At 37.6% G+C, this 23,523-nt stretch overlaps 1 protein-coding gene across 1 annotated transcript in view; it reads right to left on the bottom strand.

Annotated features, from left to right (window-relative positions):
* The window catches only part of IP3K2 (Inositol 1,4,5-triphosphate kinase 2), a 173,226-nt gene extending 159,143 nt beyond the window's left edge, over positions 1-14,083 (bottom strand). Inside the window, exon 1 of the mRNA XM_090386819.1 lies at positions 13,898-14,083. The gene's annotated coding sequence lies outside the window, so the exon portion shown is untranslated. The remainder of the gene's footprint in view (positions 1-13,897) is intronic.
* Positions 14,084-23,523: the final 9,440 nt, after the last annotated feature.

Genomic DNA, 23,523 nt, shown 5'->3' with positions numbered 1-23,523 from the left:
CATGAATACTAATAAGTATTCATGAAAGAAATTTTCACCAGAAAAGTCACCAAAAGAATCCAAAACACTTATGATTTGAAAATCCACCATCATTTACAGGCATAACCAGAACTTCTGGTACCCACATCCAAATATCAGAAATGCACTTCTGATCGTAATTTTTAATAAATTAATTAATTTAATTATTAAATAACAGTTTAATAAAATTAATATTATAATCTGAAAAAGGTTGTTTATGCATAGGTAATGCACTTTCATCATACTACCCAGGTAGAATGCATGCATCATTTAATTATATCTCATATTGTGAACACCTTGACAACGAGTTGCCGAGGTACTGCACTGCTTTGAATAAGTAATGATTCACCAGTGGAAAAGACTAATGTTACTTATTCTCAGCAGATATCACCACCCAGATGTCACTGTTTCAAAGTTTGTTGGCTTACTCATCAGTGGGTAGGCAGGTACCCTGTTGTTGCAATAGTGAAAACTTGGTTATAAAATATAACTCCACAATATGAGAGATGCTCGATGGTGTGCGTGGTTTAATCTAAAAATATTTCTTGACTAAATGTCTAAGAGTATGAAAAAGGTTGTTTATGCATGGGTAATGCACTTCTGAAAGTATTCACAATATAAGATATAATTAAACAATGCATACATACTACCTAGGTAGTAGAAATGATGGAAGTGCATTACGCATGCATAAACAACCTTTTTACTATTACATACTCTTAGACATTTAGTCAAGACATTTTTAGAATATTATAATCTAATTATAATTTAATATTTGTGTTAACTTATTAACTTATTAATTCAATTATTACTATTAGTATTAATATTAGTCTATGGGGCAAAGAAGCCAGGCTTTTGCTGCATCAGTCAAAAAAAAATAAAAAATAAAACCATAATCCTTATGTTTTCCTCGTCTCACAGGCACCAGCTGGCCTTTGAATTTCCTGGCCTCAACTACTCATGGAAGTAAGTTATTCCAGTGATTAAGTTGTTGCTGGGTAAAATAAAACTTCCTACAATCTACTCAATACCTCTTCTTTCTTAGTTCAAATCAGGGCATGAAATGGAAAGTTTTATGAACACTCATCAGGATAATACATGCAGAAGGAAGTTAATGTGAATACATGACATTACCAATGCATATGACAAAGTACAGTGGAATGCTGGCTTCCATTCCAAGCCCTGGTTTGAAGTTATGCCTTCTGTTTCAAGCATCATTAATATGTGATAATTTTATATTCGCTCATTTTACTGCCCTTACTCAGATCTCATCTGGGGGAGACTCAGAATGGAATGGGGCAATTCACAACCTTATTCCAGTTCCTCATAGAAATCAGTAATGGAACAGCAAAACTATAAATCCCCCCCCTCAACAGGATTTCTGAACAGCTGCTCCCAATGTGATCATTAGCAGTCATAAACCAGTCAAGATGCCCCCAGCTCCTTATCCTCCCTCCCCTCCTGCAGTGGCTAACCTGGTAATATGGTAGTTTTGCCAATATAGTGATGCCACACTGATGCTTGATTAAAGTAATATATTTTAAAATTATATTATTTTAATATAACAACTTTAATGCATCCATGGGATTAATAAAACATTAACTCTCCAGTTGGTGGACCAAATTTATAAAATCAACAGGTATGGTGCCTTTCATAAACCACTCACTTTTTGGTTAAAAAAAAGGGCAAGAAATAATTCAAAATTGTTCACTTTTTTGATTAAGGCATAACTTTCAATATTTTGTTAGCACAAGTGTGAAAATCCACTATTTTTTTATACTGGAAATATATTTAATTAATTTTTTAAAATACTCTTCCCCAACATACTTTACACATGCACTTTTTATAAAATGTTTGCATTTGGGCATTATGTTCATTGTCAGCAAGCAAAACTTGAAAGAAACTAAATTTGAAAAACTCATGTACTAGACTTCAGAGAGAAGCTTACTACAAATATAAACATCTACAGATGCTAGTGAGCACTTCCATTTAAATGCTTCAGATTAAAGATTGCACTACCATGCATCTTTTACATTTTTTCTACAGATGCTGCTAATTTTAAATTTTATCTTTAGAGTGCTTGATAATTATATGCAAGAATTGGCTTCACAAAGCCCAACAAAAACTTTCCTTTTATTTATTTATTTTTTTCATGTCCAAACTTCTTTAACAAATGAATTAATAATACACACTGAAAATCAAACCAATAATGTTGTTGTTATTTGGTTTTTAGGAGCATTAGCAACTAAGGCCATATTGCTCTGGGGATATGCGGTGGTCATTCCCTAACCTTTCCGCATCCTCCGTATTTGGTGGTCATGGGCTCAAACCCCGATCTAATCAAGAAGTGTGTGCTACGCTCTGCTGCTCCTGCCCACCTGGCTACGGAGGCGTCTAAACCAATAATGAAGGAATACTAAAATTCACACTGACCTTACTTTAATAGATATTCTTATTTTCAAATTTAAGTTGCTTTAGTGTATGGAATACACCAAAGTGAATTCTTCTGGATTAACAAGGATTCTCTTTCAAAACATTTCAATTTCAAGCCCTGCTCTATGGTATCTAGTTGGCAAGTTATGCAGCCTACCTATTAAAAGTCAAAGTCTCACCTAGTATAGGTTGCTTCTGCCAATCTCACCAGACATATTGCTCATCTTTTTTTACATGTGAACTCCATATCTGGATGTAGTATTCTAAGTACAGTCTAACAATTTCCTTGTATAGCAGAATAATAACCTCCCCTCCTCCACAAGCAATTGTTTCACAAAATTGATAAAACACTATGGGCCCTCCCTTCCACCTGGTCTGCATGCATAGAGAACTTTGTTTATCTATATTATAATCCCCAAATCCCTTTCTATCTCTAACATTTTGAATTCAACCCCTCCAGGTGCATAAGTATTTTTAGAATTGGTATTTTCTAAGTGTAAAAGTTGTATTTTAAAACAATAAAACACAGTTTCCACTTATCTGACTATTCCCGAGGCCTAGTCAAGTTGCCCTGAAGGAGGTCAATTATTAACCAATTTCCCAATCATCACTTCATCTGAAAATTTTATCTCTTCATCCATCAGCACACATTTTGGGGAGGAATCGCCAATATGAAGCAAAATATCCTTGGGAGGGGGGGATATAATATAACTGTGCTGTCATATGTTGAAGATTGAAAAAGTTACCAGCATGTAGCACATGAGGCCCTCGCCACACACAAATAAAATTTCTGCGTGTGGCACTGTTTTCATCAATATCACATTTAAGAAAAAAAATCTGAAACAGGAACTGATCCAGTACCAATATATGGGGGTCCCTCCATTCTGAAAGGCCACCATTAATTACAATTATGTGCCTCCTGCCATGTAGCCATCCCATCATCCATCTAAGGATCTTGCCCATGATCCCAGTATGATTTGGCTTATAATAGCCATACAGACTTCAGAAAGTTGATTCTCTGTACTGCTCAACTTTCACATCATCATCTAAGGGTCTGCATGTCCTGTGAGTAAGAAGTATGTAAATAAATAAATATAGAAAACTCTTATGTTAAACCACTGTTCATTTGAAATTCAGCAAAAGTTAAATTCCAAATAAACAATATCAAAGTTATTTCCTATGCCCAATTCATGAGTAACTGGAGCATGGTAATTTATCAGGTTGAACATTTTCCTTCTAAAAAATCATGCTGAGTTCCCTTGAGAATGCCATTTGTACCTAGATAGCCTCCGTAGCCGAGTGGGCAGGAGCGGGAGTGCAGTAGCACACGCTCTTTGAGTAGACCGGGGTTCAAGCCCCTGACTGCTGAATACGGTCGATCTGCCAACCCGCACTGGACCAGCGTGGCAGATTATGGTCCATTTCCCTCAGCATGAATTGCTGAGGAGGCTTCCACCCTGCAGTGGGTTGATAATGGCTGCACTTTACTTTTTTTTACTTTAACCATGTGGCATTATTAATCAACACTTCATGGTTTTCCTTAATACTGAGGTCAGAATTTTCAATCTGCAGTTTCCATATTCTCAGAACCACATTTATACTGTATAATTAACCTTAATGGTCCAAATTCCCTTGCCATTTCTCTCAAAATAACTGGGTATATATCACTATTACATGGGCCTTGGTATGAAACTAAGTTTTTCTGCTCAACAATCCTGTGCAATCCCCATAATGCTGATTTCACACTACTCTGAATCACCAACACAGTTTCTCCTTGCTGCAAATGGCATTAATCTGCAAAAATGTCAATGCAAAGTATCCAATCAGTTCATCAGCTTGGTTATTGAAGGACCAAAACTCACACTCTCCTATGTGAACTCCTCATTATTTCCTAATATTCATTATTTTTAAGTCTATCTAACTATGTAATTCTTTACAGAGAACATGTATTTCTATGTCTATCTTCATTCCATATCATTTTCTGTTGTTAATCTCTGGTCTCCAACCATGATGAGCATTAAATGGGTATTAGCTAGTTGACACATATTCAGACTGATTTGGTAAGAGGAGACAATATTACAAATACTGATTCAGAATAACCATGCCTGTGGAAATATTTGCATTTTCTTGAGCACTGCTGCATATTTTCATGGTAGCAGAAAAAGCCAGCGTGATAGAGAACAAAGTGAGTCTGTAAGAGATGGATTATAAATTAAGCTAATTGCACTCTTTCATATAGACTTGCATTATTATAAGTAAAATTATACATTTTATAAGTGATTTCAGAATTAGGATCATGAATTCAAATTGCTGGGGGAGAAGGTTAAGACAGAATTGCAGGAAGTTTTCTTTTAGCCAATGAGTTGTTAAATATTGGAATAAGTTGCCTCCATGGGTGGAAGAAGCTGACAGCCTGGAGGAGAAATTCAAAACTCAGCTGGATAGATGCCTATGTGAAGTGGGAGTCAAATAAGTGATTTATTAATTTTTTTTTGTGTGTTTGGCCAGTGCAGCAAAAGCCTGGGGCTTCCTTAAACCATACAAAAAAAGGTAAACTGCAGCCATTATCAACCCACTGCAGGATGGAAGCCTCCTCAACGATTCATGTTGAGGGTAATGGTCCATAATCTGCCACACTGGTCCAATGCGGGTTGGCGGATCAACCATATTTAGCAGTCAGGGGCTTGAACCCCAGTCTACTCAAAGAGCGTGTGCTACACTCCCACTCCTGACCACTCAGCTATGGAGGCCTGAACCATACAACTAATACTAATAAAAAGGGGGGAAAACTATGTTAATATAACTCATCATCTTCACTTGTTTAATTTACTTATTCCCAAGTATTTGTCCGATCCTTAATTTACATAAACTTCTCACCCCCACAACTACTAAGTTTTATCCTTTTACTTTGACTAAAAGGAGTTGTTGTCTATGGTCCTCGTAGATAGTACATTCAAAGAGTAGATGTGCCCAACTCTCGACAGACCCACAGAAACAGAGATCGGTATTTAGTAGACCTAGTTGATGGAGTTTCTGGTTGAGGGATCCATGTCCAGTGATCAGAAAGGAGGTTTCCATGCTGATTGAGAACAACTTGTTGACTGCTTGGCTGGTTGCGAATGTGACATCCGGTATAAACGTTCTCGTAACAACACCTTTTGTGGTCGTGTCCCATCTTGTCTGCCATAAATTGATTAGCTCGTTATAGCAATAAGCTCTTTCCTGTTTGGTATCACTGTCCAGGTTGAGTTCAATATCCAGTATTTCAGTTGGAATTCTTTTCTTCAGGTGGTAGGCAAGTCCTCTATAGATGAGGAATAGATCCAGGGGGATGTTTCCAGATATTACTTGCAATGCTGCAGTTGACACGGTTCTACAAGCACAATGGATAGCAAGAGTAATGCTTCTCTGGATGGAGTTAAGCTTCTGTTTGATTTTGCTATTGGCTGCTCGGTGAAACCACACTCCTGCAGCATAGGTGGTGATAGGTAAGAAAACAGCTTTATAGTATAACTGTAAGGTACACTTAGAGAGACCCCCAGTCGCTTCTGATAACTGAGGCAGAGAATTTTCTGATTTTGGCATATAAATGTTGCAAGTGTGGTAAGAAGGATAGCCGGTGATCAATAACGACCCCAAGGACCCTGGTCTGTGTCACCAGGGGGAGCCATATTCTGTCTATCTTGACCTGAGGGGCCGCCGAAGATCCAGTTTAGTTTTAAAAATCATCATATTTGTCTTGTGAGGATTGATGTGCAGTTTGTTAGTCTTAGCCCAGTTGGTAAAGTTAGTTAGTACTAGGTTAGCAGTATCTTCTAGAGCAAGTCTTGAGTGTCCGGAGACAACAATGGTAAGGTCATCAGCAAATACAATTACCTTGGTGCATTCAAATGATCTGCTCAGCCAATCTTGTAAAACTACATTCCAGATCAGGGGGTCCTAGGACAGATCCTTGGAGCAGCCCCAAAAGACTGGTCTGGCGACGTGCCGATGTTTTGTTTTCACCATAACTGACCTTTCAGAAAAGTAGTTTCTGGTCAGCCAGTAGAGTTATGAGGAGCAGTTGGCTGATCGGAGATGCTCCAGTGCACTCTCCCACCAAACTTTGTCAAATGCCCCCTCAAAGTCAACACAAACAGCAAGCTCATACTTTGAATCAGGGTACTGACAAAATCTGGTGGTTTTCCATTCCGACCATGTACTCAATCAGGAGCAAGCAGATATGCACTTTATGTACAATTTGGTGGACAGCAATGCTCTGGAGGCTCATCGTTTGTACCACGAAAGGTTCCCAGAACGAAGATGTCCAGACAGGAAAACGTTTGAAGGTACCCATTGCCACCTTTGTGAACATGGAACCTTTACACCTCGTGCTGCCGACAGAGGACGACCAAGGTCTACGACTCCTGAAGTAGAGGAGGAGATTTTGGATGTTGTGCATGCCATTCCTGGAATCAGCACACACAGAATATCAATGCAACTGGCTGTTCAACATTTGACTATTTGGAGAGTGTTGCGAGAACACCAACTGTATCCTTACCATCTGCAATGGGTACAGGCCTTGTCACCAGCAGATTACCCTGCGCAAGTAAGGTTCTACTAGTGGTTCTTGCAGCAGTGTGGTACAACTCCTCACTTTCCTAGTGATATTCACAGATGAAGCACAGTTCACATGAGATGGAATCCAAAACTTTCACAATCAGCATGTATGGGCTGAGGAAAACCCACATGCAATTCTTCTATCACATCACCAACAGCAGTTTAGCCTCAACATCTGGGTGGGTGTTTTTGGTGATAAGTTATTTGGGCTCCATGTACTTCCAAACAAACTCACAGGGCAGGCGTACAGAAACCTTCTGGAAAACAACATGTCTGACTTCTTGGACAACACGCCACTGATCATTCGTCAACAGGCACACTTCATGCACGATGGCGCTCCCGCACATTTCAGCCACCTAGCCTGCAATTACTAATCAAAAGGTTTCCTGGTCGGTGGATAGGTAGAGGTGGACCAACTGCCTGGTCTCCACACTCACTGATTTAAACCCACTAGATTTCTTCTTGTGGGGCCATTTAAAGTCATTGGTGTATTCTACTCCGGTAGCTGATGCGAAAACTCTCCACAATCAAATTGTGGCAGGTTGTGAGACAATACGAAACATGCCAGGAATTTGGCATCATCTTTGCGAGTACGTGAGGCCTGTGTTCAGGCAGAAGGTGGATATTTTGAACAATTACTATAAGGTGATGTGAACAGTTAAGTGTCATGGACAGACCTTCAAAACTCTGAAACCAAGCATTTCAGGAACTATGTCGATATAAAATATTTTTATTGTCTACATATGAGGAACTCATTCCTGAAGTTATGCTGTGTATTTTTGAGACACCCTGTATATCCTCTTGTGTGTCACTTGAGAAAGAATAAACAGGCTCTCATTGTTTAGTTTTCTCAACCCAATTAAAGTCTTAAATATCTCAACCAGGTCACCATGCAGACTTCAGTTTTAGATAAGTTTTGTAGGCAACACCCAAGATGCAGGAATAGCATTCCATGCTTAATTGAGATTTGTATAGAGTTAGCAGTTGCTTAGAAGAAAAGTAAAGCTAAGAGTCAGAGAGAAAACAGAAAAGCACAGCACAACTAATACTTTGCATACTTTGAAAGGGTGTTGGTAAGGAAAAGATAAATAGTATTACGTGTGGGTTATGATTAGTGGTCTAGTACATAACTTCAAAAGTTGTATAAAGTCATTAGTAATAAAAAAGTTCTCAGAATCTCTATTACCTGGGTCCATACAACTAGAAAATTGAAGCCAGCAGGAGTTATGAATGTTAAAGTCACCAAGGAAAGACAAAGTGAAGAAGTTCAGTTCCAGAGTCATTCAAATTGAGTGATTTACAGAGCTGGGGGAGCATTAAGAGACAGCGTTCAATTTTAATGGAATGCATTAATGTGATTTTAATATGATGGAGGTCAAAAAGAAGAAATTCCATATTTAGTTGTCTCTGATGAAGAATATCACAGGGTATATGCAACTTTGAATGGACAATCAAGTAATTCCTATAGTTTCTAGCATCCACTTCCTATGTGTAATATTTGATAAAAAAAAAAAAAAAAAAAAACTTACCTTGAGCATATAAAAAACCTCCAGATAGCATGCCTGAAAAAGCTAAACATCTTAAGAGTGCTATCTGCCACAACATGGGGAGCTGACCAGTTTGTACTGCTGTATCTGTACCATGCACTAATGTGATCATGACTAGATTATAGCTCTGCTGGACAAGGCACCTTGCAATGGGTTGATCCTATACATCACAGTAGCCTTCACCTTGCACTCAGTACATACCATACATCAATCCAGAGCCCCTATGCTGAAGCCAATGAACCTGCCTTACATTTATGCAGGGAAACTCTTTTAGTAAGCTATGCAGTGAACCTCAAAAGTCAACTACATCACCCAACTTGGAAACTACTTTTTCCCCCAAAATGGGAAAATATTTACAGAGCCTACTCATCAATCAACACATCAACAGGAATGGCCTTCAGTCTACACCTACTGATTGGCAACTTGACTAGAGTTAGTTGCAACCTATTGCCCTTGTACAGTCCCTTCCTGGATATAGTACTGCATGCCTTCAAATGATTTGTCACCATTAACATGGGAAAAAAATTCCCAGTTCCAACAGAACATTACTATTTCATGCATCACTGACACCCCAATATGCACAATTCACTCCAGTGTATACAGATGGATCTAAAACTGAGAGTCATGACATGTGGCTGCAGTTTTTTTCCAATATCAACATAGCTAAGAAAGTTCCAGCTGAATGTAGCAGCTTTACTACAGAACTCTATGCAATTATCATGGTTGTTGTTATAGTAGGGTTTTAGGAGCATTGGTGATTAAGGCCATATTGCTCCGTATATATGTTGTCTGTAAATTGCGTTTGTTCTGAGATTGATTTTCTGTTTGCTGGACGAAAAACCAGAGTTTCCAGGGGAAACAAAAACCATGCTACCCTTGCCTCAGATTGACTAACTAAGCCACATTGTTGAAAAAACCCATAAAAATTGCTCCTGTCATCAACGGGACTCAAACTCGGGTCTTTTCCACTCAGTGTGTGGAGGACAGTAATCCTACCAACTGTGCTACCTGCAAGGGCTATTATCAGAGCTCTAAACTTTGCATGGTCAACAGCCATACTGCTCACTATCATATACACACATTGAATTAGTGCAGTTCAAGCTATTATTATTATTATTATTATTATTAGCCAGTGGGTGCAAGGAAGCCCGAGGCTTTTGCTGCTGCCAAAAAATAATTTCTGAGTTACCCTGAGACAGAGAGAGAGAGCAAGAGTCAGAAGTAGAAGGGAATCACAGAAACAGAAGAATGATAATATCCATCCAGCGCAGAAGCCTGGGTGTGCCAAGCCTATACTCACTAGATGTGAGCTACTGAGTTTATCATCAAGCAGCAGTGTGTAAAAAATTGGCAACAAATCTGGAAAAACCACCAGAGAAGTTATTCTGTATAAAGAAGGCCCTAAAAGGATGGAAATCCAGCATCAGAGATAACAGACAAGAAGTTATACTCACTGGATTACAGATAGGTCACATCTGCCTAACTCATCTGTATCTACTTAAATCCCCTGAACCTCCAAAATGTCCAAACTGTAATACACAGCCCACAGTTCAATATATATTTATAGACTGTTCCATACACAAAAGAGACCAACAAGTTACCTTTGGCTCACTTTCTACCATAAGTATGCCTCTCACATTACCTTGACTGTTAGTACACCGTATGTAGCCAAGATATTTATCTATCTCAAATGTATTCGATGGCATAATACACTTTAAATTCTAGTCAAGAACCTTTCAAGAAAACATGTCACTTTTTACCACAGATTAGGTGCATTATGGCCCATATGCCCTTGTGCCATTAAGCTTAAACAAACAACAGAGGGACATGCAAGGGTACTATTTTAAAACAGACTGAATTGTACGGTGAGGAATCACCCAAGATGTGGGAATAAATGAGACAAGTAGTGGTCAAGTGGTGATAGTTAAGATTCTATTAGAAAAAAATAAGAGGATTTCAGAAGACTGCAGATGGCACTAGACTTTCTAAGAATAGACTGCTCACGTACACAAGATATGGCAATAAAGTTTTTGGCCTGGTGATGTTGGGCACAATGAGTTTGAAAATAAACAGAAGTGGTACGTTGTAGTTCAAACATCCTCCAACAGTTGGTGGTATAGCAATTGTCCACTAGGCTGATGAGATACAAATAACAACCAGTTTCAGTGGCATTAATGTCCTGTATCACAATTTCACAACAGAGCAATGAGATAACATCAAATTTTGCCTTAAACTGGGAAATCTGCAACAGAAATATATAATATAGGTGTAAAAACACCGTAGACAACTCTTAAAATAAAAAAACTACAATAGTAATGTAAAGGGCTTCATTTCAACTGTATCTCATATTGAGCTCATCCTTCACAACAAGTTACCATGTATTCCACTACCTTGAATAAGTAATGCGTCACTAATAGAGAAGACTATTGTTACTTATTCTGAATAGGCACCACCACCCAGACGGCACAGTTTCAAGGCTGGTTGGCCTTCCATCGGTAGGTGGGCAGACACCCTGGCATTGCAAACATGACAACCCAGTTGTGAAGATAATCCAACAATATGAAGATGCCAAAAGGTGTATGTGATAATGTTTAAGTGCAATTTAATAATGTTTATTAAATGCAACAGGGCATTTAGTCTTACTTAAGCTTAGGGTAAGGCTGCAACAGAAATATTAAAAATTGTTTATGATGATGAAATGTTATGATAAGTTAGATATGAATAAGGAAACGATTTGTCAAATTCTGCATGAAGATTTAGGGAAAGGGAAAGTCTGTGCAAAATTAGCAACACACAGATCACAGATGCAACAAAGAGTGTAATTATGCAAAGACTCCATCCAGACTTGTCAAGACAATCCTAATTTCCTTGAATCTATTGTTACTGTATATGAGTGTTTGGTGTTTCAGTATGACCCAGAGACCAAGCATCAGAGCATGTAGTAGACTTCAAAATCATTACCAAGACCCAAAAATTTTTTGGGTCTTGGTAATGATTTTTTGGGTGACTCACAAAGAATATTTAACTGAAGGGGGAGGGGAGAGAGAGAGAGAGAGAGAGAGAGAGAGAGAGAGAGAGAGAGAGAGAGAGTCAATGCTGTATTCTAGTACAAATTCTCCAAAGACTATCAAAGCACATTTCCCAGGTGAGGCTGCAATTTCAAGAGAAAGGCAGCCTGGTTCTTCTTGCACAACAATGTCCTTATCCATTCTGTGCTTGTGAACACATTTCTGATGAAACATGGCATTGTACAAATCAATCATTCACCTACTCTCCCAATCTAGCACCAGTCGACTACTTCCTCTTACCAAAGTGAAAACTGTCCTCAAAGGAAAATGATTTCAAGATGTTCAGGACAAAGAAAGAAGGAACTGAACTTCATCTCTGGACACTTTTGCTGACTCTTTTCAGAAACATTTAGAACAATGTAACAAGTGCATTCAATCAGGTAGTGATTACTTTGAATAAAAATAAAACCAATTTTGAGCTCTTTCACTGTGTGTGTGTTTTGGATTAGTTCTTTGTGTAGATAGGTCAGAATAATCAAATTAATTTGCTATTCTGAAAAGAGAATATGCCACATCTATTTAGTTTTTTTTTTTTTTTTTCTTTGATTCACTTGAACCTCAGAGGCTCACATCTGGTAGTAGTAGTGGCATGTGATGCAAGAAAGCAAGTGTATGAGCTTATGCAGCATCAGCCAAAAAAAAAAAAAAAAAAAATCACACCATTCCCTCCAAATGCCTGTCCAGTTCCTCCTTAAATTTATTCAACCTATCAACAGATGGAAATTTGTTCCAGCAATTAACCACCCGCTGGTGAGTATGGGCTTGGCAAACCCAGGGTCCTGAGCTGGATATCATTATTCTTCTCTTTCTTGGTGATTCCCCTTCTACTTCTGACTCTTGTTCTCTCTCTCTCTCTCTCTCTCTCAGGGTAATTCAGAATATATATTCAGACAGATGGAAATTTGTTCCAGCAATTAACCACCCGCTGGTGAGTATGGGCTTGGCAAACCCAGGGTCCTGAGCTGGATATCATTATTCTTCTCTTTCTTGGTGATTCCCCTTCTACTTCTGACTCTTGTTCTCTCTCTCTCAGGGTAATTCAGAATATATATATATTTTTTTGGCTTGTGCAGCATAAGCCTCAGGCTTCCTTGCACCATATGGCTAATAATAATAATAACCACATACTCATTTTTCTTGGAATCTTAAGAAATAAAAAAATTACACCAGAATAAATATTAAATAAAGTTAAAAAAAAACATTGAAAGAATGGAACTGCATCATAATTTTAATCTGTTTAATATACTAAAAAGTTATATAGTTAGATAGTATGAATCAGAGCTTAAAAATTAATTAGATAATGTGAATCAGAGCTCCTCATACGGAAGTGTTCTACGTACTATATTGAGGTAAACTCCTCTTATTATTTTACTAACTAAAAAGTTATAGAGAAACAAAACCAAAAATAACATTAATAACATCTAGTGGAAAATACACAAAACCATAACGTATATAATGTTAATAAGTGTGGTTTAATAAATATTTTGTTTTATGGGTGTTTTTATATATTCCTCTTATCTTCTAATGCGTTTTCTTTTCTAGTTTTTTATTTGTTAATAAACGAAATACATTTTATAATGAAATTCATATAGCTCCCCCACACAAAAAAATATTCTAGGTTAGAATCGACAGTGCTGGCAACCCCATCTAGATGGCATACTTGTAGCAAGCAAGAGGAATTTTCTTGGCATCTGTATTTTACTATTTTTTAAATAAATGTATTCGATCGCACGGATTTTTTTTTTATTAGCACTTAAATCTCACAAAAAGTGCGTTATCCCCGAGTCTAAAATTCAAAAGGCAACTTAACTGACTAGTATCAAAACTTCATAGTCCAAACGATACCCAATAAACGATGATTATAAATAGTCATTCATAAAATGTTTATTCATGAGAACATTCATTTCAGTAAAATACAAAACAGGTTAGTTGAATTCAACAACAACAACAAAAAAAAAAAAAGTTTCTCAAAAAAAAAAAAAAAAAAAAAAAAATCATGTCTAGTTGTACGAAAACATCATACACTATACCAATTAGAGAGAAGGGGAAAAAATAGGTCACTAAAAATTCGCAAATACCGAAAAATAAACATCTCAAATGTAACGCCTCTGGCATATCACTGCAATAGTTTTAATATTTATTTATTTTTTTTAAACGCATGCTACATATTCATAAAGACTCGTTTCAGCTGAAACATAACGTAACACGTTATTTATACACGCCAGTTTGCCTTACCTTCGAATGTTTTCATCCAACTTCATTCACAGTAACTCACAGCTGAGTGTAACTTCTGAACATTATGCATCCAGCTAACTACGTTTGCTTAGCAAATATTTATGCAAGCTATAAAGCAATGTTTAAGTCGTAGAGCTTGTAATAACAATTGTCAATAACATAAACTATTACGAGAAAGAGCAACACAACTAGTAGTTCCTTTTCCCTAGGGCACACCTCATTCTATACAGGAAACAGATTTAATCGCGATCAAACAGCAGACGATATGATCACGGCGTCATCTAGTAAGTAAAAGCTTAACCAACTTTTAATTTCTCAATTTCATAAATACGCTACCATTTAATGGTCCTGGGAGTAGATGAATGTTTCACCAAGTCTGAACTGCAGAAGACTTCAAGTAGAAGTTTTGAATATCTCTATGAATGGGGAATGTGGAGAGAAAACCAAGGGCAGATCCAGGAGATATGATTGAGGTAATTACAAATGTATGTATTTGCGTGATACACATTACCACAATAGGAATAATTTTCATATGACGTTCCTCCCTACATCTCACCGACACAAAACATGAAAGCTGAATCCAGAATAAAGGACGAGTGCTTTCCTAATATGAATTTTTTTTATGAATATATTAATAATTAGTCATGTGAGGAAAAAGTCACATACAACCGAGAAGGTCATACATATTGTTAATGGTAATTGCTATTAATGGTAGTTAACTACTGCGATTACCATCAACAGGACAGAGGCATTGTGTATAACCGAACATGTACACTTTTGTACCAGCCCATTAATCATTCGGCTCTAGAAGACCTTTATATTATAAACACATAATTTAAAGACACGCTATACTGACGCCTCATGGCCTTAGTTCGTTGGTGCAATTACTAAACAATCGAAAATATTAGCATATATGACCAGTCTGTGACGCACCATTCTTTGATTCAGCTGCACCATGGTTAAAAGGTGGAGGGAGGGCCAAAAAGGAGAGAAACTACCTTAAGGATTAATAAAGAAATATTTCCTCATAGCCCATGTTAATGATGATACTTCACCATGACCACTAATATACACATCATAAGATGGAACCCATATCCATCGCCGTCACAAAAAAAAAATATAAATAAAAAACATATTAAATATGGTTAGTTATATAAAGTAGAATACATACAGTATATCAGATACGGAAAGTTTCTAGGTTGCAGGGAGCCCAGGTGCAAAAACTAACGTTGGAACAGCAAGGAGGGGGAGTCCTCCCTGTTTGAATGGAGGTTCTCTTTATCGCGATTTCAGATTTTAGTCCGGGATCATAGCAACAGTGCACCTTCAGAGTATCATGTGAAATTCTGGTCAAAACACTTAAAGTGGGGAGTAGAGAGACCACCGAATATGATCCACGTCCAGGAAGACCTGTAACAGCGACCACTCCAGAAATGTTCTAAGCTGTGGAAACTCTTGTGCTGAATGACAGACGTTTAAAGTTGTCCTAAATCTCTAGGAAATATGACAAATCGGAGGGAACAGTTATAACTATCATTCATGAACATTTGGGAATGACCAAAGTCAGTGCAAAGTGTGTCCCCAGTGCTCTGACCCCTGTAGAGAAGAAATTCAGAGTACTGTGTTCTGAGGAGAATTTAGAGTTTTATGGAAGGGACCCTAAAACTTTCGTTTCCAGAATTGTTATGGGTGAGGAAACATGGGTTCATCACTGGGATCCTGAGACCAAGCAAGAATCGATACAATGGAAATACAAGGGCTCTACCCGACCCAAAAAATTTTCGGACACAACCTTCAGCTGGCAAGATTGTGGCCACCATTGTTTTCGGATGCTGAGAGAATTTTGTATATTCACTACTTGGAACACAAGTAGACAGTCACTGGGAAGTTATATGTGCAACATAAGGGAGGTCATAAAGTAAAAAACATCGAGGGAGGGGAGAGAGCAATGGGATAATCTATCCCAGGCCTATTATGGGTGGTCAGAATGTGCTGAGAGCAGAGTACAAAAGTGATAAGTAATTTGCCCTTGGTAGTGGTTATTTATTTGAGTAAATTCACCATCATCATCTCCACGTTAAGGTTCCATTGAATTTATTTAAGCTGTCGACTTCCACAACGACAGATAGAAGTTTGTTCCAGCATTCAACTACCCGCTGGCTAAAGGCAAATTTCCGCACATCTGTTCTACAGGATGTTTCAAAAGTGATGGTCAATAATATAAAGGTGAACTGTACAGACTACAATATGCAAAAAAAAAAAAAAAAAAAAAAAGCCTATAAACATGGGTCCTTAAATGAATCGTTTTCGAGGTACGGCACATTTCCAGTTGGGATCCACCACTGACAAAGTGAACTGTACAGAGTTGGGACCCACCACTGACTTGTTTGTTTAGGTTAGATTATGCTCATTCTCTCCCTTTCCCCACTCTCAATGCTCTGAGATGTAGCAGGCATACTAGTACTTGTCAAAGGATAGTCAACAGGGAAAACGGTTACAGCAACGAAGAGTATGCGGATAGGCACTTCATGTAGGGTAAAGCCAACGGCAGTGCACTCGAGGTTGCACGTTTCTACCAAGAAGCATTTCCCAGCCGAAACCAGCCCAACAGGTGCACATTCATCAGGGTACATCAACACCTTAGAGAACATGGGCGCTCCGCACATGGAGTACGAGTAGGTAGGCCCAGAAGCATAACATCTGATGTTGAGTAAAGGGTGTTAGAAAGAATAAAAAATAAATTATTATATTAGGGTTATCCGTAAATGATTACATTAACCCGTATTCGTGTCTGTAAATTGCGTGTGTTCTCTGGTCGATTTGCCTGTTTTGCTGGACGAAAAAACCCCAGTTTCTGAGGGGAAAAACCTTTCTATCTACGCCTGAGACCGACTAACTCAGCCACGGAGTGAAAAAAGCCCACTAAAGCTCCTCGCGTCATCGACGGGATTCGAACCCGGGCCTTTTCCACCCAGTGTGGGTAGGACGGTGACGATACCACTGTGCTACCCACGCAGACTGTTAGAAAGAATAGAACAAAATCCAGGAATTTCGACAAGGAGGGTTGCTCTGCAAGAGTGTGTACTGAGTCATAGCAGTGTGTGGCGAATTTTACATCGCCAATTACTGTACCCCTACCATATCCAGCGTGTATAAGGTCTCAGCAATACAGACTACCCTCCCAGAGTGCTTCCATAGTCAGTGGCGGATCTTAACAGAAAATGTGCATTATCTCCAAATCGGTTCATTTACGACCCGGTGTTCACTGGGACTTTTTTGCTTATTTGAATTTGTACTTTTCACCTTTAAATTATTGACCATCATTTTTGAAACAGCCTGTATAACTGTCTTTCCTCAATTTAAATTTATGGCCCCTCAGGTTCATAATCTGAGCAATAGGAAGATTCCCATCAGAATTGAGCCTGCTCAACCCATTCAAGACCTTATACACTTCAACCAGATCTCCTTGCAAGTGCCTAGTCTGCAAACTCTGAAATTTGCAAGAACTTTAGCCTTTCTTAGTAAGACCAGCCCTTCGTTCCCCTCACTAATCTTGTTGGCCTTCTCGGTACTCGTTCAAACACCTCTACATCCTTCCTAAAATGAGGCCTCCAGACTTGTATGCAGTACTCAAGACATGGCCTCACCATTGTCTTATACAAAGCGATAATCACCTCCCTTTCTCTACTAGCAAAATTGCTGTATATCATTAGAAATACGCCAGAACATGCTCTAGCAGCCCGTTTGCACTGTCAGAAATTTTCATTTCTGACTACGCAATTACTCCTAGGTCTTTCTCATTTTCTACCACCCTAAATGTAGTACCACAGAGTTGGTACATTTCTCTGGGGTTACTTCTACCCATATGCAGTACTTTGCATTTGTTGTTGTCGTTGTAGGGTTTTAGGAGCATCAGCGACTAAGCCCAGGCCATATTGCGCCGTATATACTGTCTGTAAATGTCGTGTGTTCTGTGGTCGATTTTCTGCCTGCTGGACGAAAAACCCAAGTGGCCTCGAGAAAAACCATGCTGTCCTCGCCTGAGACCAACTAACTCAACCACGTCGTGAAAGAGGCCTATAAAAATTCCTCACGTCATCAACGGTTCTCGAAATCAGGTCGTTTCCACCCGGTATGGGGGAGGACGGCGATTCTACCAACTGCGCCCTCCACGAGGACTTGAAGAACTGATCTTTCTGGGAAACAATACTCTTATGACTTCCTGACTAATCTTTTCTCCCTGCCCGTTCCAACCGATCTATATCCTTCCTAAAATTAGGCTTTCGGCCCTGCATGCAGTACCCACACCACCATCTACCCATTATATTATACAAAAATCTAATCACCTTCTTCTACTTGGCACATCATTACCTTGTTGTGTTGTCAATGCTCCATTACACACACTAAATTGTTGTTGTTGTTATTTGGTTTTTAGCAGCATTAGCAACTAAGGCCATATTGCTCCGGGATATGCGGTGGTCATTCCCTCACCTTTCCGCATCCTCCGTATTTGGTGGTGACGGGCTCAAACCCCGGTCTAATCAAGAAGCTGTGCAACGCACTGCTGCTCCTTCCCACCTGGCTACGGAGGGGCCTCACACACTAAATAACCAACCTTCTTTTCCCTGCAGGTAAAATTCGTATATAACATTGACAGAATCTTATGAGCTGTCCTAACAGCCTGTCTACATTTATCCCAAGGTTTTTTTTTTTTTTGTTCCCGACTACCTTGAGTATGGAGAACTAATAAAAACTAATTCTAAATATTTATCAATGTCAACCCTTATTTTATACTTCTTAGCCCAATTACAGTAGCATACCCTGATTCCTGTCATTTACCTCTCCTCCAACATTTTATTATCGGCAAACTTAGATACGAAACTTAATATGCCTTCCTCATTATCGGTAATAACTATTGAAAACAGTTAGGAGTCCCAGCACTGAACCCTGAGGGATTTTAATAACATAAGTCCAAGAAGAACCCATTCATAATGATCTGTCTTCTCCCACTCAACCATTCCTTCATCAACAGCAATAACTTGCCTCTAATTTCACGTGGAGCAGCATCAACAGCTTTACTGAAATCAAGCATATAATGTCAAAATTGTTTTTTTGCATCCAGCTCCTTTGTTTCTCTGTCTTAGCAGTCAACAAATCCTTGCTGTGATTCCCTTATAATTGCATTCCTGTGAAGATAAACCTGCATTACTTCTTTAACCACTGACTCCGTTACTTTTCCATTGCTTCCAAGTCTGTATGAGTAATTACCCGTTTCATTCCTTTAATGTCCCTCTTTGTGAACTTTTGCACATTTCCAATCTGTATGGACCTCATCAGAACCCAAAGATGGTTCAGATGGTTCCTTACCAAAGGTTTGCTTAATTCTTTTGCTGATTCTTAGTAAGATATTAATATAGTTAGTATATTGATATACTGTAGTCGACCATATCACCTTTATGGATAGCTGAAGTTGATTAATAGTGCCACTTAGCTATTGAATCCAATGCATATTTAATAAACTGATTGCGACACATATTAATGCCGGCTGCTAGAATTAATAAATATTGAAAAAAATATTCAGAAATATGTTGTTGAGCCGTACTGCACCCTTGCTCTAATCTCAAGTTGAAAGGCAATTTAGATAAATAAGTCCCTTAGGACCTTTAATGTATTTTTGGTATATCTAAGACACTGGCCTTTACATCTGCATTTATTCATTTTGTGGGTCGGCTAAGTAATTTGTCCTACAAGTCGCCCATTGGGTGACATTATAACGGCCATAACTGATTTTTAACAATTATAAATGTGTCTTAGAGTATGGTTTGGTTTCGTGAACTAAACTTGGAGTGACATCTGGTGGCTGAGTACTGTTTTTATTTGATATTTTTAGTTTTAATTTATGTTTATATATATACACCATTCTTTCATTTATCCATGATAAAATATCATGGATGAATTGAAGAGTTTCTCGCAAAAATCTTTCTCAGTAGGTAGAACAAAATGAATATTTTTACTTTTTACAATATTTAGTTAAAATTAACTATAAAAGAAGTAGAAATTTGTAATCCATTAACCACTTTTCTAGGCACTATGTGCCCCATACTAGCGTCCCCAAGAATCGACTCAAAACACCTTTTGATTAAACTTCTTTTGTTTGATACGTATAGGTTTTACACCGTTAGGCGTGGCTTTCTCATCGAGTATCACTTAATATATAACGAATTTATTATATAAAAAAAATTGAGGTTCAAGTCCTCCTTAGAGCCCGGGGCGATCACCTCTGTCAGTCCCCCGTCCTTCAGTCTTATCTACAATCCTTTCTTGACAGGCGCGAAAAAGCGCTGGCTCTCCAATGATGATTCTGATGCCACCTGAAAGGACAAGGGGTTTCAAAACTTTTAACCCTTCATTGATTAGTTAAGCAACCGTTTTGTGTGTTTCACCATTACAACCGCTACAGTTAATTACGAAGACAGAATAAAGCGACCCAAATTTCTACGCCTAGATATGGAAATTTTTTGCAGCAGCTCAGTGAGGGTTTATGAAAACCATGTCTTTTTTTTTTTTTTTTTTTTTTTGTCTGAATACCTATGCCTTTCCACATAATCTTTATGAAAGACTGTGTGAAAAGTCATGGCGAAAAAACAGATAATTTTTCTCTGTGTAAATATGCATAAAAGGATGGAAACAGAACAGCTGAGTAGTTTTACAGCTACGTGTTGCAAAATTTATTTGTCAACGAACAGGTGGCAAACCAACCCCTAATTATTACAGTACATGCTAACCTACATGTATGCGGTATAACAATATAACATATCATAAAATATTAAGGTTAAATTTTGCATGAAAGGTAATATGAAATAATAAAATGAACATTAAATATTTTATTATAGTTTTGCATAAATACTCCATGATAGTATTGATATCATGATATCAATACTATCATGATAGTATTGATGCTCATTGTCCACATAATCTAATCAGTTTTGCAGATAGGGAAAGGAAAATTGAGATGGCTTCCTGGAGCTCAAGTTCAGCAAAAAACTGAACCCCCTTCCCCCCAATTAAAAGAAACACTTAACAACAAACGACTTTCGAGTGGGGGGTGTTAACTCCTGATTGAGTCCTGCATCTAATGGGCCAAAAATATTGTAGTTCATAATTTTTGCATTTAATATATAAAGTTCATTCTTTAAAAATTTAAAGGTACAACAGCTTCGAAAGGAGTAAAACCAAATGACCGGAAACTTTGAACGCACACCAAACGAACCTTAGTGGTCTTAAACTTTCTAATTAATACCTTCCGTAAGAAGGCGCTGCTATCAATTGACAAACATTTCATGAGATTTGTAAATATTTCAGGTTTATAAGTGAGAAGAAACTTTTCAGATATTAAATTTCGATATTGATTATTCTCAATGTTATGAAAAAGAAAAAAAAAAGACATCGTTATCATAATGAAGATGAAGATTCAGCAACATATATTTCAGAGATACAGGTGGCTGAAACCACCCTAGTTAGTATATATTATATTTACTGTTTCTTTATTGTTAATAATTATTATTAATTGACTTATTAATTAACTTATTAATTTTACTATTATTAAATAACTTATTCATTTTACTATTATTAATTAACTTATTGATTTTATTATTATTTCATTTATTTATTATTATTTCATTTTGTTCAAAGTAAGGTTTGCAGTGGTGATATATCAAAGAAAGTAAACATGCGCAGTTGGCAAATAGGTCTCCTGGAAAAGTGCCATATAGGCAATCCGTTACGGTGCTGTAACGGATTGTAAGATAAAGAAAATCCAAGTAGGAATTACCTCATATATTTTACTTCTGTCTCCAGCTTGTTACCGAACTTTATTGGTCTCCAGAACACAACATTGTATGAGTTACTACTCTTCCTTCCTCTTTCAGCATGCAAACAGTAGGTACCATTTGCTACAACTTTTTTAAAATAAACAAATGACGTCTACTTCGCCTTTCGTTCATGCCTAATTAGAAAATAACGTGGTCTTTCACAAATTACAGAACGCAAGGAGTTTAGAGGAACGGAAACGAATGTTACAATACGTTAAGGGTGTGAGAGTGGTTGGTGGCACCAATATTGCGCAACAGGCTTTTTTCATAAAAAAAAAAAAATAAATACAGTATACTTTCAGAATAAAAGCACCTTCGGGGATTCAAGGTGCCGTTATTTCGATTTTTCTATTATGTAGAAAGTTTTCTTTATATTTAATGCAGAAATAATGAGATTAAATATAGGAAATAGAGAGATTAAGAATGCAATTTTGTTAACTGCAAGTAGAAAACGTAAACATGTTAACGATCCAATGTTATATTCTGCCATTAATGCACTCCTGTTTAAGCCCCGTTCTATTTTGTTTATTATATCAAAATTTAGTCTTCGCGGTAGCACAGTGGTATTGTCACCGTCCTCCCCACTCCGGCTGGATAAAGCCTGGGTTCACATCCTGTCGATGACGTGAAGAACTTTTATGGGCTTTTTTCACTTCGTGGCTGAGTTAGTCTATCCCAGGCGTAGATAGCAAGGTTTTTTCTCCAGAAACCGGGGTTGTTCGTCCAGCAAAACAGGCAAATTGACCAAAGAACACACGCAATTTAGAGACAATATGAATTAACTTTCCGGGTGACCCTAACGTAATAGTTCGGATTATATCAAGTTTGCCACTAAGCAAGTTTAATGTTTTACTTCTTTTCTTCTCTGCAGGTTTATTAACTTTAGGAGCCATGGTGAGGATTTTTTTTAATTTAAAATACAAATGTAAAACAGCGGTATAATCGGCGATATCAGTACAGAATTAATTTTCGAAATAGCGAACGTAAACAAATACAGTAATCACGTGACTTGTTTCCTTCAATGTAAACAGATTGAAGGAGTACTCCGTTTCGTAGTAATTGGGAAAGATGTTCACGCTTTTAAAAACTAAAATGTGATTTGTGAATCTCTGCTTACCTTATTCAATAGTATCAATAGAAACTTTTCTTGTGTGGGGGAGGGGACTAGGTTGTGTGTTGCTTGTAAGTTATATATAATTTACAATTATAACATAACTTACTAAAATGAAGAAATATTTAAAACGAGAAAAAGGAAAGAAATCCGACAAAAAAAATTAAAATGCGCTAATGCCTTCGAATCTGCGAAGCAGTTATCAAATGTAGCTTGCGAAATTCAAAAAAAAAAATCTCAATTTTTTAGTTTTTTTTAACGCTATGAAACTAGCCTACATATATTAATAATAAACACCTAGGCAATTTATACTTATTGATAGTTAAATTGAAAATATATATGATTGTATTAGCTCATCAGAACTTTTAACCTTTCCAAAGATCGCCACTAACACACTAATTGAATAATCTTGCGATTACAGGATAACATAATAAGTACATAGGCTTCACTAAACCGTTAATTAAGCTCTGCTTAGGTTACAAAATCGAAGGATCAACCTGCTCCGATGTCATCCAAAACGTAGAAATATGATTTACTCAGGATCAAAGATTATTTAGAACAAAACACCGTTTCATATTTAAAGTGGCCTACTAAGAGCTCCAGCCTCATTTCCATAGCATGGATGAGTAGAAATATTCTACGTG

Source organism: Mastigoproctus giganteus, chromosome 12 (assembly GCF_048544385.1).
Source record: "Mastigoproctus giganteus isolate SK-2022 chromosome 12, ASM4854438v1, whole genome shotgun sequence".
Classification (NCBI taxonomy): Eukaryota; Metazoa; Arthropoda; class Arachnida; order Uropygi; family Thelyphonidae; genus Mastigoproctus; species Mastigoproctus giganteus.
The sequence above is the reverse complement of the archived record's forward strand: the minus strand, read 5'-3'. Positions and strand labels throughout refer to the sequence as shown.